This window comes from Lepidochelys kempii, chromosome 5 (genome assembly GCF_965140265.1).
Source record: "Lepidochelys kempii isolate rLepKem1 chromosome 5, rLepKem1.hap2, whole genome shotgun sequence".
Classification (NCBI taxonomy): Eukaryota; Metazoa; Chordata; order Testudines; family Cheloniidae; genus Lepidochelys; species Lepidochelys kempii.
The window spans coordinates 13,652,552-13,671,539 of NC_133260.1; the positions used below are offsets into that span (position 1 = coordinate 13,652,552).

At 43.1% G+C, this 18,988-nt stretch overlaps 1 protein-coding gene across 5 annotated transcripts in view; it reads right to left on the reverse strand.

The window, feature by feature from the left end:
• ST8SIA5 (ST8 alpha-N-acetyl-neuraminide alpha-2,8-sialyltransferase 5) overlaps positions 1-18,988 on the reverse strand; it is a 105,308-nt gene that overhangs the window by 51,560 nt on the left and 34,760 nt on the right. The window lies entirely within an intron of this gene.

Here is an 18,988-nt window from a genome sequence, read left to right on the forward strand (position 1 = left end):
AATTAAAATATCAAGCGCCATGACTCTTGTTTTATTATTGTTAATAGTTAGGGTTGGAGCTTTCACTTTGCTCAGCCTGATTTTGCTAAACACAAAACAAAAACCTGTGGAATTAAAAGGCCAAATTGTCAAAGATAAGCACCTGGGTTATGCATGCAAAATAAGTGTACAATGACCAAGTAGGTAATTTCATACAGAGAGAGACAGGTGTGTGTGAAACCAGATGATTGTATGTGCAAAGAGCTTTGAAACTTGGCTCAGTTTCAATTTGGACCCACAGGTTTAAAAATGATGGAATTTAGATGTCTCTGATTTGTGGGCCAGGCTGGAAGAAGGTTTGAGAATCCCTTCCCTGTCATTATGACATCTGATTGCTTGCCTAAGTCACATGGTATTGTTTCCATTCCCTGATTGGAGAACTGAAGTGTTATAAACAAATATGAGCCATTGCTGCTGCAACTGGTGTAAACACTCATCATGACAGTAGGCAGTTTTCTTAAAGCCCCAACTCTGGGAACCATGTACGTATGTGAGAATCTCAGCTTCCATTTTAAAAAAAGGTTTCTGGCCCTCATGGTTCTGGAGCAAAGCTTGAGAACATGAGCCGAGAGCTCCCCAAAGGTTCAAAAGCCAGCAGCCCAAGAAAAAGAACCATGATTTTTAAGCCAATCCTATGATTTGGTGGGCTTCACTCATGATTTTTGAACACTTGGGGTGACAATACTGTTTTCCCAATAAAGTTGTTTACCAGCATGGGCTGACTGGATAGTGTAGAAGTTGAGCTGTGTTGTAATGAGGGAACAGGTTGTCAGCTGATTTCTCAGGAAATTAAAGGCATTTAGATGTAGGGGGGTTATTTGGTTGATGATAAGCGGGAGGAAGTGATCCATCTATGTCCTTTTACCAGTGTAATTGACAGCTGTTATCTGCACAGGAAGTAAATTAGGAAGAAGGAACTGCCTGAGACATGTAAATGAAGGGTTTTCTTCCTTCCAGAAGAAGAGAAGGAGGACAACTCCAGTTGTTCTCTGGCCTTGCACAAGGTATGTGTTTTTCTAAAAGATGTGCCTGGGGATTATTCTGGGGAAGTTCTATGGTTTGTGTCATACAGGAGGTCAGATTAGATGATCACAATTGTCTCTTCTGGCCTAGGAATCTATATGATAGCAGTTTACTTGTTTCAGATGGGGAAAATCTGTGGGCGGGCACATACTTTCTATCTTGTTATAGGTGTTCTAAGGCACTAGTAAATCCCAGTCAGATCTCTGGCACTAATTTCTGCTAAATACCTAGTGCGCCAAAGTAGCAGTATTTCACAAAATGAATAGCACACAGTGAATAGCCAGAGTTTGTCTACCACAAATACTCTTTCTCGCCAGCTAATGTGGGTGATGTTAAGATGAACAGCCATCCCCCAAACATCTGTGTAAACAAAAGCCCATTTGTGCAAATAGCAAATAAGAAGGGAAACAAACACGGTCAAACCAAACGGCCAGGTGGAGTTCAAACAAATGTTCACAAGCTTGTTCTTGCAGCATGTGAGTAGCTCCACCGTTACCTCTCTTTATCTGCAACAAAGTGTTTGCTACATGACCTACTAGTAGGTGTTGTTTCAGTGGTTCCTACTTGTGTTAGTGCAGGCTAGTATGGCAAACTAGCCTCCTCCCACCTACCTTGATTATGAGCCTCTTGCAGGGCACAGCTGCATGGCCATAGTCCACCTCCAATCTATCTATTGTGTGTGCTAGCCCGCAATGGAGGTTGGGGCTGCTGGGAATCATGTGACTATCATGTAGCTTTGGCTTTCCAAAAAACTCCAGTTGGAAACTACTATAGTAGTCTGATATAGTATTTAAAGGGTCTGTTGCCAGCATGCTGCTAATTATGTCATATACTCATAATATACTAAGGATAAATTTGAGTATCCACCATGCAGATATCACACTGCCCATTGCAATGATTATTATTAATTTGTTTGGCACTATAGTCCAAAGGCACCAGCCAAGATCAGATGCCCAGTGTGCTAGACACCATACTTTTCCTAGACTAGTTGGCTCTGCAGGTAATGGCAGTCACAGCCAAAATGTAAATACAAAATCCTTTATGAAATGATAACATGTCATTCCCTCTGTAACAATAACTCTGTTTACAGACATCTTGGAATAAAGACCAATGGCCTTTAACTGAATGTGTAACTGAATGTGTCCCATTGACTTTCCAAAGATAAACAGAAATATTTAGCCAGTGCAAAAGTGTATGCTGAATTATCATGAAGTAAGACCAGGTTGTAGAGCAAATTTAGAGTTTGCATTCATTTTAGATGGCGCTACAATAATGGCCAGTTTAGACAGTTGCCTGGCAGGGGAAAACCAGTATATAAAATGTGATCCATCCATTCTGCTCTCTTTCCACCAAAGCACCCTGGAATCAAAAGGGATCATTCTAATTCCTCCATGTAGCACATTAAAAGAGAGACGATCCAATGAAAAAAAAAGTTGCTTTCTTGAGCCCCACTCCTGCAACAAAACCCATTAACGTGTCCCTTTATTCCCAAGTGGAGAATCATGGAAGTCAATGGGAAATCTGCACAGGTGTAAGAGCCCACTTCCAGATTCGGATATGTGCTCAGGAGCTTGGACCATCTCCCATCTGGTTTCCATTCTGCAAACAGAACTTTCTGAGAAAGGCAATGTGCATATTTCTGTGTGGCATGTTAGGGTAAAGCAGGCATGAGAAAGCTTTCACTCCTGCTGACTACTTTAGATTTTGTGCCTGTTGGAATAAATACTTGTTATTCTCTTCCAGGTTCCTCAGTCCAGCAGATTGGTGACTGCACTTTATAGCTTTAAAGAGTTTTGATTTAAATTTAAACCAATGTCAAATGTGTCTGATTGTATATCCTCTAAAAAGTTATTTTGAATTAATGAAGACAGTAGTGAACAAGAAGATGGAGTAATAGTGAGACAAATAGTCCCAGTGCTTTCATAGAGCTGAGTTGATATTTGGATTTAGGCTCCATTTGGCAAGTTCAGATTCACATAAACATTTGCAAGCTGAAGTAGAAGGTCGCTCATCTCGACGTATAATTCATATCAGTGTGTCCCTTATACATGACCCTTCCTGTGCAATAGCTAAAATTCAGACAGATGGATTTCAGATCATTGAAAAACACTTTAAAAATGTGAAGCAAAATTCTGCCCTCTCGTGCATCTCTACACAGCACATAACTTCTCGGAGAAAAGCAGAACAAATGCTCAGACAGGAGGATCTGTTCATAAAGGAAATGATAATTCCATGCTATAATACCCTCTTCTCAGGCCTCATTTGGAATACACCATGCAGCAATTGAGGCATGAAGTTTAAAGCACGGCATTCATATTTTGGAAAAGATCCAAGAGGAGATCAGCAAGGGAATGGAGGGTATGTATATCTTATGAGGAAAGGCTTCACATGCTTAGCCTGAAATGGCAGAGAAGAGATCTAATTAAGATACACACATACCTAAGGAGTGCAACTAAGGGTCTGGTTATGAATGTGTTCTCTCTTCATGGTAAGGACAAGCCACAAGGTTGTGAGCTGAGTTTAAAGAGAGAAAAAGTGTCAAGGTAGGTGTCAGGATCCCTCACTAAGGAAGGAGTGACACATGGAACCATTCAAGAATTTAACGACATATAGAGCTACACTACCACTCAAGAAGATACATTACAGCAATCCTAGGACTACTTGCAAGGAGGAATACGGGTATGCAGGATCGGGTCCATGCCTTTGTAATGTATTTTCTGGAGTTCTATTATAACTCTATATTTCATAATAGAACTATTCTTATGAGTAAGGCAACTTGCATAAACAACAAATTGCAAGGAAAACTAAGGGTGAGATTTTTCAAAAGCTCTCTGCCTTGGCCTAACTCTGCTCCTATCAAAATCAGTAGGAGTTTTACCTTTGACTTCAAAAAGAGCAGAGTGAGGCCAATGCTTCAGAATCTCAGCTTTAGTTTTTAAGAAGTTTTTAAAAGTTCCTTGTGGTTGTGAAGAAAACCTTGAAAACATGAACTAAGGGTTTGTCTCTAGATGGAGAATTAACACTAAGCAAACTGACAGGTTTCAGAGTAACAGCCGTGTTAGTCTGTATTCGCAAAAAGAAAAGGAGTACTTGTGGCACCTTAGAGACTAACCAATTTATTAGAGCATAAGCTTTCGTGAGCTACAGCTCACTTCCGGTGCTCTAATAAATTGGTTAGTCTCTAAGGTGCCACAAGTACTCCTTTTCTTTTTACTAAGCAAACTGGGATGTAAATCTACAGTGTACTAGCTTACCATGCACCAGTCGGTGGTGTGGACCATGCTACCATGCACTAAAAGTTCCGTAGTGCACTTTGATCCACTGCTGTTTGAAATGGGAATAGATCAAAGTGTGCTACGGAACTTTTAGTGTGAGGTAGCAAGGTCCACACCGCTAGTTAGCTCATGGTAAGCTATTGCACTGTAGATTTATACCCTGGCTTGCTGCACACTAACTGTCCATATAGACAAGACCAAAATGTAAATTGACACAGCGTTTTCTGCCTGAATCTGCAGACAGCTTGAAACAATGGCTCTGAGATGTGCAAACCACCCCACCAATCTATCTCATTGGGGTATTAATTCAAAAGCCTAACAACAACACTTAAAAAGTCAGCATTAACGATTTTGTTGCTTATCATCTTAGTGGCTGGAGTGAGGAAAAGGTAAGATAAGCCTCTGGAATTGAAAGTTGCCAGAGGAAGAAATGCAATGGGGTGAGGGCGGGAGAAGGAAGAAAGAAACAACAAGAAGAAAAGAAACAAGAAAAGAGGATGGGGAAGGAAGGGAAAGTGGAGGCAGAAATAGTGGCCTAATATGTAATTGGGACAGAGAATCAAATATTCAAAAACAGCCTCCCAAGATATGTCTGCACTTTTTTTGTGGCTGCAAATGATGGCTTTATGATTATAAAATATCGTCTCCCCCTTAAATTAGCATATTTCCCCACTGCTTGATGCTGAACATGACAATAAAAATCTCGAACAAATAACAATGATAATTAAGACCTCCGTTACTACATAAATGCCATATCTTGCCCTTGATCTTTGTGAAAAATCCCTCCTTGATATCAGAGGAAGTTCTACTGTGGATGGAAGGGAGTGCATGATCCTAATTTAGAGGCCAACACACAGGCAACAATTCACCATGGAGTATGACCCTCTTGACAGACTGAGTTTTACAGACTTGCACTAGAAAGTACTCACAAGTCAGCTCCCTTAAACAAAGAAGACTGGAAGTTTTCAGGCCAGTAAATGTCAATAGCAATGTTTTGGCCTTAATCAGTAGCTACAAGGATTGAGCTAGTGTGTGGTTGAATGAACACTGAAGTAATGTGAAAATAATGGGAAAACAGAAAATTAATCAGGCTGCATAATTCTGGAGGGCCTGTCAAGGGTGGTGTCAGAAAGCAGCAGGCAGCCTAGCAAAAAGCCCCTTGTGAAAATCCAAATAAGAAACCACTACTGCCTGAACTGAGGTTTTAGTAGCAGGAGAGGTCAAATAATCATGGGTTTCTGAAATATTACATGAGCAAGACCAAGCAAGTGAATGAACTAAGATAAGGAATTTAGGATCCATATAATCATTTCATCAGATTACAGAGGTTCCATCTCAGGGCAGCTCTGAAGGTACAATATGGATGCAAGATATCTGGTTAAAGTTCAGCTCAAACAAGAGAGAAGATTCTGAAGGGCTTCACCTGGTCCCTGATGGCCCCATCCTCGCCCTAAACAGAAGGATGGTCCTAATCATTCGTGCAGCTCCTGCACTGATCTGCCCACTACTGATCACAGTCTAAATAATTACCTCTTTGTCATTGGAGTGTCATAGGGCAGATCAGGACAAACAAATGAAGAACTGATTAACCATCTGAAAGCTCAGCATTCATTTCCAAGAAGGTCGGAATAGCAATGAAGGCTCCATGCAAACTAGTCAGGGGGAGACTAGAAGACCCCAAACACCTCTAATGTCAACCAGTCCCAAGAAACCTCCAGCTCACTTGTTTCTTCTCAGGATGAGGGGTATTTACCATAATTTGTCAGGCTGACATCCCCATTATCTGTTGTACTGCAGTTACCCTAGAGAGGGTGAATAAACTCAAAGGCAAGCATCAATGGACTGAATCCAATGTCATTTAATGCCTGTAAGCAAACCTGAAACCTAAGTCTGCTGATCCCACACATGGTCTGGCGAAGGGTAACACTGAAGTTAGAAGATAATCCCACCCCCCAGTAAGGGGAACTTTATCCCTGACAGGAGGAGAAATCAGTGTGTTTCACACTTCTCCCAATGTCTTCCTGTCTCTTTCTCTCTTCACTGTCTTCACTCTTTCTCTCTCTCCATTCTCTTACTCTCATTCCTTGCTTATCTTCTACATGCTTATCTTCTATCTCAAGTCCTTACCTGAGGCAGAATTATCTAATAGTCAGACACTGGGAGTGGAAACCAGAGAGCTCTGCCTTTCTAACACCAGCTGTGCCACAGATTCACTTTGTAGCCTTAGGAAAGTCACTTCATCACTCTGTACCTCAGTTTCCCCAAACCTAAAATTGGGATCATAAAACATACCCTGCTGGGAGGAGGGTTGAAGATTCATTAATTAATGTTCATAATGTGACATTACACCCCATATTCTTAATAGAAATATTGTTATGATACGAATATGGCATAATTAATATTTTATGCAAGATGGCTCATGTGAGGTATCATTGAAAAGGTAATGGTCTAGTGAATATGAATTATCCAATTTGTATACATGTATCATTTCTGTATCTGAGGTTAGGAGTATTGACTTTGTAACAATTACAACTGTGTGTGTATTTGGGGGAACACCCACCCACAGTAGGCAATCAGCCTGAATGAGCCATTTAAGAAGGACAACAGAACTTTGGAGATACTAATCTCCCACCATCCTGAAAAACTTCCTGGGATGTTGCTTTGACACTGCAGGGTCGTCTAAGGGATGTCCCGTGGTATGGAGTACCACCTTGAACGCTGCTGGTATTTTTCCACTGGAAACAAAGGGTTCCCACCTTATGTAAATTCTATTTAAGGCTGGGGAGTAAGGCAAACAGGAGTCTTTTCCATTGCCTCCCCATCCAAGAAGGAAGATTGCTAAAAACACCTGAAAGGAAAGGCAGGGGCTGAGTCCATGCTGAGACAAGGGTCCAATCTGTAAAGAGAAATAGCTGGAACTCTAAGCTACAGAAACTCTGCAACCTGTCTAAAACAACATTTAGGGTGAGAAATTATTTTCTTGAGTGTATTAAGCTTAGTTTTAATGTTTTGTTTTATTTGCTCAGTAATCTGCTTTGTTCTGTTTGCTATCCCTTATAATCACTTAAAATTTTACCTTTTATAGTTAAGAAACTTATTTCTTGTTTATTTCAAAACCCAGTTTGTGTGATTCATATCAGGGGGGAAAGGGGGCAAAAAGCTGTGCATATCTCTCTCCACATTGAGGGAGAGGGTGAATTTTAATGAGCATACACTGTGCAGATCTTTCTATACTGCGCAAGACAATATTATTTTGCGTTTATACCCCAAAGGAGATGTTCACATGAGTTCTGGGCAATCCCCGAGCTGATTCCTCCCACACAGAGCTGATCTCAGTGTCTCTGTGTCCATTTGCAGCTGGGTGTGTCCCTACATGTGTGTGTGTGCTGGAGAAGGCTTGAGGGCCTGGCACAGTGGAACAGGGTGAGGAAACCCAGGCTCGTGGAAATGGTGGGCTCAGTGAGACCCCAGCACATCAGGTGACACCCCGGAAGGGGGGTCCAATCCGTCACACATAGTATGCCCTTTGAAAGTGCAATGTGTATTCCTGGCTCATTAACAGATTTCCCATGTGACCTTAGACAAGTCAGGTGGTCAATCTCTCCGACCTCAATCCCACATCTGTAAAATAAGAAGAATACCTGCCTAGTTCACAGGGGTGCTGTAAGGATACACCCATGAATGACTCTGGGCTGCTCGAATACTGTGCAGATAAGGGCTAAAGAAAAAACTATTGAAATAAATGAGGGAGGAGGTATTGCTTGAAGAGGTGGACTGAAGCGGGAGAGAAAGGGAGTTTGCTAGATGAGGGGGATAGTATGGTAAAAAATACAAAACAGAAGTGAGGACATGAGACAAGAGAGACAACAACAAGGTAAGAGGGTTGGGAGGAGAGCCGAGATCAAGGTTTGCTTTCCATATGGGGCAAGTTTGCTTTGTGTGACATCCCATTTGCTTAAAGATAGGAAACAAAGGGTAGGTATAAATGGTCAGTTTTCAGAATGGAGAGAGGTAAATAGTGGTGTCCCCAGGGGTCTGTTCTGGGACCAGTCCTATTCAACATTCATAACTGATCTGGAAAAGCAGGTAAACAGTGAGGTGGCAAAATCTGCAGATGATACAAAATTACTAAAGATAGTTAAGACCCAGATAGACTGTGAAGAGCTACAAAAAGATCTCTCAAAACTGGGTGACTAGGCAACAAAATGGTAGATGAAATTTAGTGTTGATAAATGCAAAGTCTTGGAAAGCATACCCCAACTATACATATAAAATGAAGGAGTCTAAATTAGCTGTTACCGCTAAAGAAAGAGATCTTGGAGTCACTGTGGATAGTTCTCTGAAATCATCCACTCAGTGTGCAGCGGCAGTCAAAAAAGTGAACAGAATGCTGGGAATAGTTAAAAAAGAGTTAGATAATAGGACAGAAAATATCATGTTGCCTCTATATAAATCCATGGTACACCCACATCTTGAATACTCTGTGCAGATGTGGTCCCTCCATCTCAAAAAAAATATGTTGGAATTGGAAAAGGTTCAGAAAAGGGCAACAAAAATTATTAGGGGTATGGAATGGCTTCTGTATGAGGAGAGATTAATAAGACTGGGACTTTTCAGCTTGGAAAAGAGACGCTAAGGGGAGATATGATAGAGGTCTATAAAATCATGACTGGTGTAGAGAAAGTAGATAAGGAAATGCTGTTTACTACTTCTCATAACACAAGAACTAGGGGTCACCAAATGAAATTAATATGCAACAGGTTTAAAACAAATAAAAGGAAATATTTCTTCACACAACGCACAGGCAACCTGTAGAATTCCTTGCCAGAGGATGTTGTGAAGGCCAAGACCATAACAGGGTTCAAAAATGAACTAGATAAGTTCATGGAGGATAGGTCCATCAATGGCTATTAGCCAGGATGGGCAGGAATGGTGTCCCTAGCCTCTGTTTGCCAGAAGCTGGGAATGGGTGACAAGGGATGGATCACTTGAAGATTACCTCTTCTGTTGATTCTCTCTGGGGCACCTAGCACTGGCCACTGCTGGAAGAGAGGATACTGGGCTAGATGGACCTTTGGTCTGACCCAGCAGGGCCATTCTTATGTTCTTATGTGCCACGAGACCTGCAGTGTCCAAACAGCGTAGACAGGGCTTGACTTTTACAGTTTCATCCACAAGGAATAATTAGGACTAAAGTGAAACTTAAAAGGAGACAGTGTAGGGACAGTGAATGTCAGGACAGAACATTACAGAGGGGTGAGGGAAAGGCTGAATGAACTGGAATGGTTTAAAGCAACAGAGGGTAAGGACATGCTGGGGAAACAGGACATTAAGTCCACAGCATGCGTAGGGGTTCTATGGGCTACTGAGCAATAAATACACTAGAAAATAGGAAATAAAAAAGGCAATGCAAAAAGCAATCAAGGGTAAGATTGAGCCACAACTGAAGTAAAAATTACAAAGCTTTACACACACATTAGGACTGGGCAGATCCCTGACTGGAGTTAACACAGTATAAAGATGATCAGGAAAATAAAATCAGGTCAAGAAGAAAAGTAAGATGCTGGTGCGCTGAGAATATCTGTAACTGTAACCTGTGGTTACTGACCCCTGTCATGTGACAGGGGCATTAACTTTAGGGCCAGTTCCTAGTCACTTGACTTGACTGAGAGAAAGGCAAATACTCCTGTCATCATAGAATATCAGGGTTAGAAGGGACCTCAGGAGGTCATCTAGTCCAACCCCCTGCTCAAAGCAGGACCAATCCCCAATTTTTGCCCCAGATCCCTAAATGGTCCCCTCAAGGATTGAACTCACAACCTGGGTTTAGCAGGCCAATGCTCAAACCACTGAGCTATCCCTCCCCCCAATTGGAGATTGCTATTCCAATGGGCAGTATGGCCCAGATCCTCAAAGGAATTTAGGTGCCTAACTTACATTGATTTCAATTAGGATCTGGGCCTACACGCATCCACAGTATTGTCAATTCCCAGTATTCAAAAATCACGAATCAGGGTGCCTCAAAATTAAGAGATTGGCCTAAAGATCAAGAGATTTTTGAAAATAATAGCTGTGGGTTCGTTTTCATTACCAGCCGGTGTCTGAGCGCAGCGTTCGTGTTTTCAAACTTTTCTCTGCAACCATGAGAAGTAGCAACTCCCTTTTTTCAATGAAAGCTGCGATTTCTGCATAATCACATGACTCCAAGGACTGGGGCTTTAAGAAAAACGCCAAATACAGTGAGACTCATGAAAAAAAACCCAGAAGAGTTGGCAACACTGGTTAACATTGGCAACCCCACACATTCAAAAATGAACATGCAGTGAATGCAGGGAGAGGGTGATGGGCAGGAGACTGCGTCGGAACAAGAAGGCAGAATATGAGTAGTGATGAACGCTGCCGGGTGCAGGGATGGGGGATAGAGAGAGAATAGTGATAAAGGAGCAGAACGGGGAGGGACCGAATGGCAGCTGCTCCATCACAAGGATCAGGATATGGTAAGTGGATCCTCCACTTTTGCAAATGCAGTTAAGATTGAATTTTGACCCTGTCCACATACCCTGGGGGTAGACAACTTCCAGCTAAAGGTTCAAAAATAGAAGACAAATGAAAATGGATGTCCTTTTTAAAAATTTCATTTTAAGCCAATTTCGTGATTTTGGGAGGGTCTAGCTCACGGTTTTTGATTGTTTGGGGTTTGCAATACAGCAGCACCACTCTGCCATCAGTTACATGCATGCAACTCCAACTGACTTCAGCCAGGTTTGCATGCAAACAACAGAGAATGGGTAGAATTTGTCCCATACTTATAAGGCCCTTCATTTTCAGGGGGGTTTTTTAAACCAAAAAAATCCCAAGTTTTACAAAAGCTACTATTTGTTTTTTAAAGATTTTCACCTGAATTTTGGACCACTCAAGTACATGAAAATATGATTATGTTGAGAAAATACATTACACTAGGCAGATGTATTTATGTTAATAATAAATTACTCCAGAGCATGTCTACACTATAAAATTAAGTTGACCGCTGCAGTAATTCCATTGCTTGTCCGTGTCTATGCTTTGTTCCTTGTGTCGGCAGTATGCGTTCTCACCAGGAGCACTTGCACCAATTGAACTGTCAGGACTGTGCTGAAATGGCCCAACTTAATGATCACTTTAGATAAGCTATTACCAGCAGGAGAGTGAGTTTGTGTGTGTATGCGGGTGGGGGGGTGAGAAAACCTGGATTTGTGCTGGAAATGGCCCACCTTGATTATCATGCACATTGTAGGGAGAGTGGTCACTTTTGATAAGCTATTACCAGCAGGAGAGTGAGTTTGTGTGTGTGGTTTTTGGAGGGAGGTGAGGGAGTGAGAGAACCTGGATTTGTGCTGGAAATGACCCACCTTGATTATCATACACATTGTGAAGAGAGTTGTCACTTTGGATGGGCTATTACCAGCAGGAGAGTGAGTTTGTGGGGGGGGCGCGGAGGGTGAGAAAACCTGGATTTGTGCTGGAAATGGCCCAATTTGATGATCACTTTAGATACGCTATTACCAGCAGGACAGTGGGGTGGGAGGAGGTATTGTTTCATATTCTCTGTGTGTATATAAAGTCTGCTGCAGTTTCCACGGTATGCATCCGATGAAGTGAGCTGTAGCTCACGAAAGCTTATGCTCAAATAAATTGGTTAGTCTCTAAGGTGCCACAAGTACTCCTTTTCTTTTTGCAAAGACAGACTAACACAGCTGTTACTCTGAAAAGTGTCTACACTGACACTGCATCAACCTAACTACATCAACATTGACTCTAACCCCGCTTCTGGAGGTGGTGTTAAATCAGGATAGCTGGCGAGTTACATCAGCAGGAGCGAAATATTAGTATAGACAATTACAGAGCTAGGTCAACATAAGCTGCCTTGCGTCAACCTAACTCTGTAGCATAGGCCAGGGCCAAGTGTAAATGTGAGTCTATCTGTTAAAGTAAGGCAATGTAGTGGAAGATACACAAGCGTGTGTATATTCTCTTACTTTCCTCTATTTATTGCTTTGTTTCTGTCCTGATGTTCCCCAATATTAACCCTGATATCTACCCAGAAAAAGGCGCACTTAATTTTTTACACTAATTTTCACTGTTTTTTTTTATTTTAAAATAGTCACTGATAAATCCCCTAGAAATTTAAAAATAAAATAAAAACCAAAAATGAAGGGCCTGGCATATTTTTAAAGTAAAATATTGAAGAGGAGCTATTTGAGTGGTCAAAGGATTGGCCTTGATACCAATAGCAGAAGCAGTTAATGCAGAAAGCAGGGGACTACTGGAGTATCATAAGGAACAGAACTTGGTTTTAATTTGTTCACTATATTACTTAATATGCTGAAGGTATGAGCCTGCCTCAGGGTATCAAAATGTGCTGGTGTTACAATGCTGGAGTCACCAGTGCAAAGAATGAGACCCAAAATTGAAATTACTCTAAGCATCATGGATAGGTACTGTGTGTGGTTATTCAGTTCGGCAATGAGCTGTTTAAGATAATAAGGCTATGAATAAAGTAAGTCAACAGCCAACCACTACAGTACACTGAACAGAAGAAGGATCGGAAGACTGGCCCTCGTCCCAGTACAGCCAGAGAGAATTTTGCCATTGACTTCAGTGGGAGCAGGATTGCACCCTAAGACAGACACAGCTCTAAAAAGCATCGTTGTCATTCTGCTTTTATCTCCTTTTTAAAAGCAAATAGGAACTGGTAAGTCACAAGAAATGATTCTCGCACTGTACCCAGCCACTAGTTAGCAGGGTTAGGATTTTTGCTTTGTGACATTTTCACAGTAAAAATTAAGTTGCAGGCGACAAAAGAGCTGTGAATATTTGCAAATTTCTGCAGAGTTTTAACGCATGACTCAAAAACTTGTGATGTCTCTCCCTTTATTTGGTGCAGGAAGGAAGAAGCACGAATGAAAAAAGGTATGGGGAATGCCCTCAGGAAGTTTTGAGGCAGTTCCACAGCCCACCTGCCATATTCTACCCTGTTCAACTTTGCTTCTTGCACTGTGCTCTTCACTACGGTATTTGAGTGCTTGGAACACAGTCATAGGACTGTCCACTGTTTGTAACCAACTGGAGTTCACTAAACTATTTTTAAATAATGAAGTAACTAACATCCCACTGGCAGAGAGTACGGTACTGCTGCAGCTCATTAAAATTGAGTTATTACTTATATTCTACACCCCTATTTACAGCTACTTACCGGTATAACTTTCAAAAGGAAAGGTGCCATTTTTAGTAACCAATCATACAAAATCATTTACTACAGGATGATCCTAAAAGAAGAATAACTCTTTTCAATAATACTTTTTACTTATATAGCAACTTTCACCCAAGGTTCTCAAAGCAATTTAGAAGAGTGGTTAAGTATTACTATCCCACAAGTTTCATAAGTACAAATTATTCCTCAACCTTCAGCGCAAATGTGCTGGAGTTTCCTATGTTTGTTCTCTACCCAAAAGTGTTTGTTTTCCAAGTTGCATGACAATCTGTTAGGCTGTTATTCACCGAAATTAGACCCCTTGAAGCACAAGATTAGTTCCCACTTACCATATTTTCTCCAGTACTTTGTTCAGTCAAGTATTAAAGGTCTCCAAGTTACTGCATTATTTAAGCATCAAAAACTAAGTTTTCCATCTGTCAGAAATTGTTCAGATACTTTCGTTAAGCTCAGATAACTCAAGCTGCGTTTTAAAAAAACTTAGTACTTAACCCTTCCTTAGCGCATTGCATCTGCAAAGCACTTTACAAACATTACTTAATCCATTACTAAATTTAGTCTTAATCCAAGACTAAAGCACTTCATACTTTTCATGGAACTGTGAAGTAGGATAAGTGCTTCTGACGTCGCTGAAGATCTGGGGGTTGAAATAATGAAAATGATGGCTGTTTAAAGACAGAAGATTGAGCATACATTGCATCGCCACTACCTTGAATCATGTTATCAGCAGTAAAGAGTCCTGTGGCACCTTATAGACTAACAGACGTATTGGAGCATAAGCTTTCGTGGGTGAATACCCACTTCGTCGGATGCATTTCGTTGGGTATTCACCCACGAAAGCTTATGCTCCAATACGTCTGTTAGTCTATAAGATACCACAGGACTCTTTGCCGCTTTTACAGATCCAGATTAACCCGGCTACCCCTCTGATACTTGTTATCAACAGTGTAAATCTGTGTAGCTCCAGTGGCTGATCCCCACCTAGTGTAAATTGCTGTTGTTTCTTTGAAGTTAATGGTTGTACCCTAGTTTACACTAGTTGTTGATCTGACCCCTTAACTTTGGAGTGGTGTACACAGGCACAAGCTCAGAATGTTCACAGCTGTGAAAAATTCACAGTGATCAAGAGGACAGACAGATGGACGAGGGGGAAGAAAAGCTTTACAAGTAGTGTCACAGAGCAAGTTTGTGTAACATCTAAAGAGTTTGGATCTTTTATTCAATATAGGTTTCAGAGTAGCAGCCGTGTTAGTCTGTATCTGCAAAAAGAAAAGGAGTACTTGCGGCACCTTAGAGACTAACAAATTTATTTGAGCATAAGCTTTTGTGAGCTACAGAAGTGAGCTGTAGCTCACGAAAGCTTATGCTCAAATAAATTGGTTAGTCTCTAAGGTGCCACAAGTCCTCCTTTTCTTTATTCAATATAAGCACTCAACATAAGTTTCCCATAATGACAGGTTTCAGAGTAGCAGCTGTGTTAGTCTGTATTCGCAAAAAGAACAGGAGGACTTGTGGCACCTTAGAAACTAACCAATTTATTTGAGCATAAGCTTTCGTGAGCTACAGCTCACTTCATCGGATGAATCACCTTCCTCAACTGTTGGACAATTTCATCTGTGTAAGCAAAAGGAGCATTGAACGCTAACGGGTGCCTACTCGGGACTCGTCTTCCTAGAATTTCCCACTGTTATCACCTGTACTAGCAGTGATGTTAGTGAAGACCAGCTGCTGGCATTCAGTATGACAGTGTTTGGTGCTCTTACTGTTATCACAGGTGGAGCTGCAATGATGAGCCATTTTAGGGTAATGGGCCATATCCTCTGCTGCTGTGAATCAGGGGAGTTCCACTGAAGTCAATGAAGCTAAACTGATTTATACCAGCTTGGGACCTGCCCTGATATGTTTAGTGTGGACAAGACCCACAGAATCCCTTTATATTCAGCACTGTATTGTGCTGATGTGTACATAGCTCCTATTAGTGATAATGAATAACCAGTGGAGAGTGAGAGAAGAGTGCACCATGCAGAGTGCTCGTGTACTCAATAAGATATGAAACGCAGCAGTAGCAGCAACTGGTATAACCAATTTTAAAGAGGAGTAAAGAGTTAGGCTATGTTGGGAATCATTAGGAAAGGGATCGATAATACGACAGAAAATATCATTTTGCCGCTTGTGACAGGGTGTGCATACCCCGCACTAGCCAAGAGGGGGTTAAGCCCACATTATGGACAGCAGAAGTCCTGCCCCCTAGGCCAGACTGGGCTTGCTCCAGATGCTGCAGCAGTATACAGGGAGGAAGCCCAGATCATTTGAGGCTGGATGCCGGAGGGGAAGGATCTGTGGTGGAATGGAAGCTCCTGCTGAGGACTGGCAGCCACTACGGCCTCTGCCTGTGGAGATCAGAGGCCCCAAGGGTCAGCTTGGACCCCTGCGAGCAACAGAGCCCCAGGAAGTGACCAGTGCTGCGGAGCCAGGAGACCCCAAAGCCTCATGGACTGCCACACCAGAAACAACAGTAGGAAGTGATCCAGGGAGGGTGATGGAGTGGTATCTCCCACCCAGGTAAGCTCAGCGCTGTGCCAGTGACAGACCGCTCCACCGCTGCCAGGGCCCTAGGTCGGGACCCAGTGGAGTCGGGTGGGCCCGTAACCCCCTACCTGGGTCACCACGACCCTTGCTGGTGGCCCCTTGGGTCCTGGCTACGAGGCCATGCTGCCCTTCACCAAAGGGCCGCGCTATTGACGCTGGCTAGTAGGCCATGGTGCTCAAGGCACTGGGACTATTAACTTTATGCTGGTCCTTAGACCCCGGGGTGGAGAGGTAAGAGACAGACAAGCAGACTTAAAGGTGGCCCTTTTTGGGCCGGGGTGTGCATACACTGCTACAGCCCTATATAAATCCATGGTATCCCCACATCTTTATTACAGCGTGCAGATCTGCTAACCCCATCTCAAAAAAAGATATACTGGAATTGGAAAAGGGCAACAAAAATGATTAGAGGTATTGAACAGCTTCCACATGAGGAGAGATTAATAAAACTGGGACTTTTCAGCTAGGAAAAGAGACGACTAAGGGGGGATATGATAGAGGTCTATATAATCAGGGCTGGTGTGTAGAAAGTAAATAAGGAAGAGTTATTTACTCCTCATAACACAAGAACTAGGGGTCACCTAATTAATAGGCAGCAGGTTTGAAACAAGCCAAAGGAAGTATTTCTTCACACAACGCACAGGCAACCTGTGGAACTCCTTGCCAGAGAATGTTGTAAAGGCCAAGACTACAGCAGGGTTCAATACATTCATGGAGGATAGGTCCATCAATGGTTATTCGCCAGGATGGGCAGGGATGGTGTCCCTAGCCTCTGTTTGCCAGAAGCTGGGAATGGGCAACAGGGGTTGGATCACTTGATGATTACCTGTTCTGTTCATTCCCTCTGGGCAGGGGTGAAAGAAGAAATAGGGACTTACCAGTACAGGTCTGGGTTGGGGCCGTCTCTGGCCCCCGGAAGGGGCGGGGTTTCAGGTGGAAGGGGAAGGATGGGGGGTCAGAGCCAGCCCCGGCCCACCCTGTACTGGTAAGAGCCCTCCCCTTCCCAAACCGGGGTAGCAGCAGCAGCCGGGGGCTCCAGCAGCAGTTTAAAGGGCCCAGGGCTCGGCCGCCGCTACCCCAGGCCCTTTAAACCACTGCCAGAGCCCCGGGCTGCCGCTGCTACCCCAGGGCTCTGGCAGCAGGGCTCCAGGGGCTATTTAAAGGGCCCAGGATTCCTCTGCTTCTACCGCCCTTGGCCCTTTAAATAGCCCCCAGAGCCCTGGAGTAGCAGCGGGACTCCGGAGGCTATTTAAAGGGCCGGGACCGTAGAGGCAGCGGGAGCCCTGGCCCTTTAAATAGCCCCCGGAGCCCCGCTGCCATTACCCCAGTGCTCCAGCAGCAGGGCTCTGGCAGCAATTTAAAGGGCCTCAGGCTCCAGCCGCTGCTGGGAGCCCCAGGCCCTTTAAATTGCCCCCTGGGGAAGCCGGCTGCCCCGTTACGGCGCACCGGCTCTTGCTTTCACCATACCAGTGCATACCGGCTTACTTTCACCTCTGCCTCTGGGGCACCTGGCATTGGCCACTGTCGGAAGACAGGATACTGCGCTAGATAGATCTTTGATCTGACCCAGTATGGCCGTTCTTCTGTAAAGGTGAAATGTAGACGTACAACAGTGCGGCAGCAGCTACGTTGCTCTAGCATTTCAGTGTAGACACTCACAACAGTGACGGGAGGGGTTCTCCCATCACTGTAGTTAATTCATGTCCCAGAAAGGTGATGGGTAGGTTGCTGGAAGAATTCTTCTGTCAACCTATCTCTGTCTACACCAAGGGTTAGGTTAACTACTGCACTCACGGGGTGTGGATTTTTCACACCCCTGAGTGACACAGCTGGGTTGACCTAACTTTTTTGGCTAGACTTGTCCTTAAAAACAATAGACTTTGGGAGAGAAATGCTTAACATAAAGTGAGAAACTGACCAGAGTTTGAGGCTTTGTTGTTTCCTTCAATCTCCAATGTCCTTCTGCTCCTAAGAAAACCCAGACCAATAGCAAAACTTTGTTTCACACTCCGATAGGTAATTTGCCATGAGTCAGTGATGTAGGACCTTAGCTGGTACTTCATTTCACCAAGAAAATATTTCCGTTTTGGGTGGGAAAGTTCTCTAGTGGACAGAGCACAGGACTGAAAGTCATGAAATCTGACAAATTCAGTGACCTCAGGCAAGTCAATCCATTTCTCTGCTTCACTTTCCCAGTCTGCACAGAAGCTGATAACTCTCTCGTGTGGGTGTTGTGAGAAGTAGGTAACTGATGTCTAGGTTGCAGTCCGTGAATGCAAGATGCTAGGGACGTGCCAATGTTGGTGTAATCTTTCATTTTAAGAGTGTGATTTTTTTTAAGCACTAGGTGCCAGTATATACATGTAGGTGAGATTTTATGCTAACTTAGAATGCAGAAAGCCTTTAAATACTTTAGTGCATATACTCCGAATGGGAAGGTTTACTGTTTCTTGCTCACCATATGGTTGTTTGAGAATTGTTATATGTGTTTCTAGTGAGAGCCGCAATGGAAAACTTCAGTTAAGTTCTTTAATAAACTTTAAACATTATTCTAGTTACCTGCATGTAATTCAGAGGGCCAAATTCTCTTCTGCATTTGAGCCCCACTCCGTGAGGGAGTCAGGACAGTAGAGGGCTGGCATCTAATGGATTCTATGCCAGCGGAAGATAAATGTAGCAGACAACAAGTCAGCTACATTTTCCTGGTATCTGATAGGTTCCCTCCTTCCCCTGACATGTACCCTATGCCATGGGCCGTGGGATGGAGGCAGCTGGTGCAGAAGCCACTTCTACATCTTTACAGGAGTGGGGA